This window comes from Triticum aestivum, chromosome 2B (assembly GCF_018294505.1).
Source record: "Triticum aestivum cultivar Chinese Spring chromosome 2B, IWGSC CS RefSeq v2.1, whole genome shotgun sequence".
Taxonomy (NCBI): domain Eukaryota; kingdom Viridiplantae; phylum Streptophyta; class Magnoliopsida; order Poales; family Poaceae; genus Triticum; species Triticum aestivum.
In genome coordinates this window covers 58,236,356-58,243,854 of record NC_057798.1, presented here as the reverse complement: position 1 = coordinate 58,243,854, position 7,499 = coordinate 58,236,356, and positions in this window count along the sequence as shown.

Here is a 7,499-nt window from a genome sequence, read left to right as displayed (position 1 = left end):
GGCGACGGGGAATAGGAGGATAGCTATTCCCAGTAGAGGTGGCTGGGCAGCTGCGTCTGATAGTATCCCTACATTTGTTCTTTCTTAATAAACACATTGTTTCATCTGTTTTGTACCTTTTGCTCTGCCATTAGATAGATCCCGGAAGTACTACAATCACTTATTGTTTAATACTTTGTTATGATTTAATTTGATCATAATTTCATTTTAAATTCAGTGGTTATGGCAGATATGTATCAATATTTATTTATGTAGGTCCTCTGGGGCAGGGCTTTGCAAACGCTGTTGGACTAGCACTTGCTGAGAAACACCTAGCTGCTCGTTTCAGCAAGCCCGATTTAACTGTCGTGGACCACTACACGTAAATTAGTAAGATCCTCTGGGGCAGGGCTTTTGATCAATGATTTGAATTGATAAATAACATCTCTTTTGTTCTCAAGTTGTTGAAATTTCCATGCACAAAATTTCAGTCACACATTTTTCTTTGTGATAAATTGCAGTCACACATGATAAGGACAAAGGGAAGAAGAGGAAGAGGAAGAAGTAGAAGATCAAATTATGTCAGGCTATTGAGCATCTACACATCAAGCTACAAGATATGGTGAATTGTGGCACATCACTATGTGGCTAGTAGCAAAGCATAGCTCCTCGACAATGACAATAACATCTACACTGACCTCACGCATGACTATCTCGACCATGACTACTGTGCCCTTACTTTTAATAACCTCTCCAAAGGCTATGAGGACTATCACCTTGCCTCAGCTCCTCATGGGCTTCTTTTACAATAATTGCATACGCAATGTACTACTTGTCCCTGCCGCTTCTACTGACACTGTGGGGGATGTCAGTTTTGTTGGATAATGAACAACTGCATTCATAGGAGGGCCAAAGGCCAATACATATACATGTGTATGGTAAAGTGTAAGACACCCCTTATACATTGGGGATAAACCGAAAAGGGCTATACACATCTAACACCCCCCTCAAACTCATGGTGGATCGACAACACTGAGTTTGGAGGGAAGAAAACTATGCTGCGCTCGAGTCTATGCCTTCGTGAAGAAGTCCGCCAACTGTAACTCAGAGGGCACATAGTGAAGAGCGAGAGTCTGATCCTGCACAGCAGCACGTACAAAGTGGGCATCCAGACCGATGTGCTTGGTGAGCTCATGCTTCACCGGGTCACACGCAATACTGATAGCACCAGTACTGTCTGACAATAAAGGAGTCGAGGTAGTAGCAGACACACCAAAATCCTCAAGTAGCCACCGTAACCAGATCAACTCAGCCGTCAGCGTAGCCATGGCTCGCAACTCAGCCTCTGTACCCGAGCGAGAAACTGCAGTCTGTTTCTTTGTCTTCCAGGCAATAAGAGAGCTACCAAGAAAGACACAATAAGCAGACAACGAGCGTCGATCAGAGGGATCACTAGCCCAGGTAGCATCAGAGTAGGACTAGAGCTCAAGAGAGCTGGAGCGGGGAAAGAAAAGGCGCTGAGAGATTGTGCCACGAAGATATCATAGAACACGGAGGAGATGACTATAGTGGACAGAGGTGGGGGCTGAAACGAACTGACTCAGAATGTGGACATGATAGGAGATGTCAGGACGCGTAACAGCAAGATAGACAAGACTGCCAACAAGGTGACGATAGCGAGTGGGATTAGGAAGAGGGTCACCATCAGAGGCATGAAGCTGAACGTTGAGCTCCATGGGAGTCACAACTGTGCGCTCATCACCGAGAGCAGCGTGAGCAAGAAGATCCTGAATATATTTTTCTTGGGAGATGTAGAAGCCATCAGAGGTGGAGGAGATCTCAATCCCAAGAAAATAGCGAAGTGGACCAAGATCAGTCATGAGAAACTGGTCGCGAAGGCGAGCCTTAACAAAGGCAATGTAATCAGAGTCGTCACTAGTGATGATCATGTCATCAACATAGATAAGGAGAAGAGTCCGACCACGAGAAGACGTGTGAACAAACAACGCGGGATCATGATCACTGGGCAAGAAACCAGCGCCAGTCACCACAGAGGCGAAGCGCTCAAACCAGGCGCTAGGGGCCTGTTTGAGACCATAGAGGGAGCGGTGAAGTCTACATACCATACCATCAGGAGCATAGTACCCCGATGGTGGCGGCATATATAAACCTCCTCACGCAACTCGCCATTGAGAAAAGCGTTCTGAACATCAAGTTGAGAGATAGACCACTGACGAACAGAAGGCACAACAAGAAGAGTGCGGACCGTGGTCATGTGGGCCACATGAGCGAATGTCTCATCATAATCGTGCCCCTGCTCCTGCTGAAAACCACGGGCCACAAGACGAGCTTTGTAGCGCTCAAGAGAACCATCAGAGCGAGTCTTAATCTTGTAGACCCACTTGCAGGTGATGGGACGGACACCGGAAGGAAGTGGAACCAGATCCCATGTGCCAAAGCGCTCAAGAGCAGCAAGCTCTTCGGCCATCGCAAGCTGCCATTCAGGCTGAGTCATGGAAGTTCGATAGGAAGTGGGCTCAGTAGTAACAGAGATACTGTACCGATTAGGGGAGTAGCGATCAGGCGGGGGGCGAGGCCAAGAATGGAGGTTGTGAACCGGGGGAGGCGTGAGAGGAGGCGCACCAGAGGTGGAAGGCTCGTCGGAGGAGACATCCTCAGTACGAGATCGACGAGTATAGTGGAGAGGAAACGGTGAGAGAGGGCGACGGACTAGAGATGATGGTGGAGGGGTGGAGGAGGAGGATGGAGAAGACGGGGTCGGTGGTGAATGAGAAGGAATGAGAGGTGCCGGAGGAAGAGGTGACACATGAGGCACATAGTAGGGTGTATCGGGAAGGAGAAGGAAAGAAAGGTCGTCCACAGAGAAACTCGAGGAAGAAGAACATGGGTAGTAAAAACGAGACTCGTCAAAAGTCACATCGCGCGAGATGCGCAAGTGACGACCCACATGATCCCAACATCGATAGCCCTTGTGCTCATCACTGTAGCCAAGGAAAACACACTCAATCGACCGAGCAGTCAGTTTGGTGCGTTCTCGGGGGGCAAGAAGAACATAGCACACGCATCCAAGCATACGAAGAGCTGAGTAGTCAGGAGAGCGACCAGTGAGACACTCCATAGGAATACCACCCTGCAGAGCAGTCGATGGCTGAATGTTGATGAGATAGGTGGATGCGAAAACAGCCTCAGCCGAAAAATAGGGTGGAAGGGAAGCAACAATCATCAGCGCACGAGCCGTCTCAAGCAAATGACGATGCTTTTGTTCGGCAACGCCATTCTGAGCATGAGCACCAGGACAAGAGAACTGGGCAAGAGTACCCTGTTCCGCGAGAAAACCACGCAATAGCTGAGAGATATACTCTCCAACGGAGTCAGCACGAAAAGTACGAATGGGCGTGGCAAACTGGGTGTGAACCATGGCAGCAAAACGTTTGTATATAGGGAGAACCTCGCTATGAGATTTCATGAAGTAGAGCCAAGTGTAGCGAGAGAAATCATCAATAAACAAAACATAGTAGCGATGACCACCTTTCGAATCAAAGGAAGCAGGACCCCAAACATCAGAATGAACTAAGTCAAAAGGACGCTGAGATACAGACTCACTAGTAGGATAAGGTAACTGAGTCTGTTTGACAAGTCTGCAACCATTACAATGTAAGGAGACATCTCCAGATACAGACCCTAAGAGGCCCTGACGAACTAAAGAAGACAAGCGAGAGCCACTGATACGTCCATTTTGCATCATGCTTTTATATCGATATTTATTGCATTATGGGCTGTTATTACACGTTATGTCACAATACTTATTCCTATTCTCTCTTATTTTACAAGGTTTACATAAGGAGGGAGAATGCCGGCAACTGGAATTCTGGGCTGGAAAAGGAGCAAATATTAGAGACCTATTCTGCACAACTCCAAAAGTCCTGAAACTCCACGAAAGTTATTTTTGGAAATAATAAAAAATACTGAGCGGAAGAAATACGTCAAGGGGGCCACCACCTGCCCACGAGGGTGGGGGGCGTGCCCTACCCTCCAGGGCGCGCCCCCTGCCTCGTGGGCCCCCTGTTGGCTCTCCGGTGGTCATCTTCTGCTATCTGAAGTCTTTCGACGAGGAAAAAATCATAGGCAACCTCAACCTTTCGGGATGAGACTCCGCCGCCACGAGGCGGAACCTTGGCAGAACCAATCTAGGGCTCCGGCAGAGCTGTTCTGCCGGGGAAACTTCCCTCCGGGAGGGGGAAATCATCGCCATCATCATCACCAACGCTCTTCTCATCGGGAGAGGGCAATCTCCATCAACATCTTCACCAGCACAATCTCCTCTCAAAACCCTAGTTCATCTCTTGTATCCAATTCTTGTCTCCAAGTCCGGGATTGGTACTAGTAGGTTGCTAGTAGTGTTGATTACTCCTTGTAGTTGATGCTAGTTGGTTTATTTGGTGGAAGATCATATGTTCAGATCATATATGCATATTAATACCCCTCTGATTATGAACATGAATATGCTTTGTGAGTAGTTACGTTTGTTCCTGAGGACATGGGAGAAGTCTTGCTATTAGTAGTCATGTGAATTTGGTATTCGTTCGATATTTTGATGAGATGTATGTTGTCTAGCCTCTAGTGGTGTTATGTGAACGTCGACTACATAACACTTCACCATTATTTGGTCCTAGAGGAAGGCATTGGGAAGTAATAAGTAGATGATGGGTTGCTAGAGTGACAGAAGCTCAAACCCCAGTTTATGCGTTGCTTCGTAAGGGGCTGATTTGGATCCATATGTTTCATGCTATGGTTAGGTTTACCTTAATACTTTTGTTGTAGTTGAGGATGCTTGCAATAGAGGTTAATCATAAGTGGGATGCTTGTTCAAGTAAGAACAACACCCAAGCACCGGTCCACCCACATATCAAATTATCAAAGTACCGAACGTGAATCATATGAATGTGATGAAAACTAGCTTGACGATAATTCCCATGTGTCCTCGGGAGCGCTTTTCTCTATATAAGAGTTTGTCCAGGCTTGTCCTTTGATACAAAAAGGATTGGGCCACCTTGCTGCACTTTATTTACTTTTGTTACTTGTTGCTCGCTACAAATTATCCTATCACAAAACTATTTGTTACCACTTATTTCAGTACTTGCAGATAATACCTTGCTAAAACCGCTTATCATTTCCTTCTGCTCCTCGTTGGGTTTGACACTCTTACTTATCGAAAGGACTACGATAGATCCCTTATACTTGTGGGTCATCAAGACTCTTTTCTGGCGCCGTTGCTGGGGAGTGAAGCGCCTTTGGTAGGTGGAATTTGGTAAGGAAAAATTTATATAGTGTGTTGAAATTTACTGTCACTTGTTACTATGGGATGTAATCGTCTGAGGGGCTTGTTCGGGGTATCTTCATCCCGACCAGTAGAGCAAAGAGTTGCTCCTCAACCTACTGAACCTACTGAAAATGAAAATGTTCCCTTTGAAGTTCCTTCGGGTATGTAAGAAAAACTGCTAGCTAATTGATGACCCACAAGTATAGGGGATCTATCATAGTCCTTTCGATAAGTAAGAGTGTCGAACCCAATGAGGAGCAGAAGGAAATGGTAAGCGGTTTTCAGCAAGGTATTCTCTGCAAGTACTGAAATAAGTGGTAACAAATAGTTTTGTGATAAGATAAATTGTAACGAGCAACAAGTAACAAGAGTAAATGAGGTCCAACAAGGTGGCCAATCCTTTTTGTAGCAAAGGACAAGCCGGAACAAACTCTTATAATAGGAAAAGCGCTCCCGAGGACACATGGGAATATCATCAAGCTAGTTTTCATCACGCTCATATGATTCGTGTTCGGTACTTTGATAATTTGATATGTGGGTGGACCGGTGCTTGGGTGCTGTTCTTACTTGAACAAACATGCCACTTATGATTAACCTCTATTGCAAGCATCCGCAACTACAACAAAAGTATTAAGGTAAACCTAACCATAGCATGAAACATATGGATCCAAATCAGCCCCTTACGAAGCAACGCATAAACTAGGGTTTAAGCTTCTGTCACTCTAGGAAACCATCATCTACTTATTACTTCCCAATGCCTTTCTCTAGGCCCAAATAATGGTGAACTGTTATGTAGTCGACGTTCACATAACACCACTAGAGGTTAGACAACATACATCTCATCAAAATATCGAACAAATACCAAATTCACATGACTACTAATAGCAAGACTTCTCCCGTGTCCTCAGGAACAAACGTAACTACTCACAAAGCATATTCATGTTCATAATCATAGGGGTAATAATATGCATAAAGGATCTGAACATATAATCTTCCACTAAATAAACCAACTAGCATCAACTACAAGGAGTAGTCAACACTACTAGCAACCTACTAGCACCAATCCCGGACTTGGAGACAAGAATTGGATACAAGAGATGAACTAGGGTTTGGAGATGAGATGGTGCTGATGAAGATGTTGATGGAGATTGCCCTCTCCCGATGAGAGGAGCGTTGGTGATGATGATAGCGATGATTTCCCCCTCCCGGAGGGAAGTGTCCCCGGCAGAACAGCTCTGCTGGAGCCTTAGATTGGTTCCGCCAAGGTTCCGCCTCGTGGCGGTGGAGTCTCGTCCCGAAAGGTTGCTTCTAATTTTTTTCTCATCGAAAGAGCTCATATAGGAGAAGATGGGCATCGGAGAGCCACCAGGGGGCCCACGAGGTAGGGGGCGCGCCCCCACCCTCGTGAGCAGGGTGTGGGCCCCCTGGCCTTCATCTTTGGCGATGATTTTTCTTTATTTATTTTAAGATATTCCGTGGAGTTTCAGGACTTTTGGAGTTGCACAGAATAGGTCTCCAATATTTTCTCCTTTTCCAGCAAGAATTCCAGCTGCCGACATTCCCCCTCTTCATGGTAAACCTTGTAAAATAAGAGAGAATAGCCATAAGTATTATGACATAACCTGAAATAACAACCCATAATGCGATAAATATCGATATAAAAGCATGATGCAAAATGGACGTATCAACTCCCCCAAGCTTAGACCTCGCTTGTCCTCAAGCGAAATGCCGATAACAATAAATATGTCCTCATGTTTAGAGGTAGAGGCGTCGATAAAAATAAAATACAGACATGAAGGCATCATGATTATTCTCATAATCAGCAACATATATAGATTTTTCATATGATTACTTATGTTCCAGTGATGATCTTTTCACAATGCAAAAGTATGAATCAGAAACTTTATTGGGCACTAGCAAAGTATAACCTCAGTCATTGAAGCAATTGCAATTTATCATAACATCAGAAAGAGTCTATGTCAGAGCTTAAAAGCAAGTCCACATACTGAACTATCACTTAGTCCTTCATAATTGCTAGCACTCACGCAATACTTGTGGTTACGGAGTTTTAATCGGACACAGAGAGAGATAGGGGCTTATAGTTTTGCCCCACAACCTTTTACCTCAGGGGTAATGTCAACAATAATAATTCATGCTCCCCTACATCCAATTAGATATA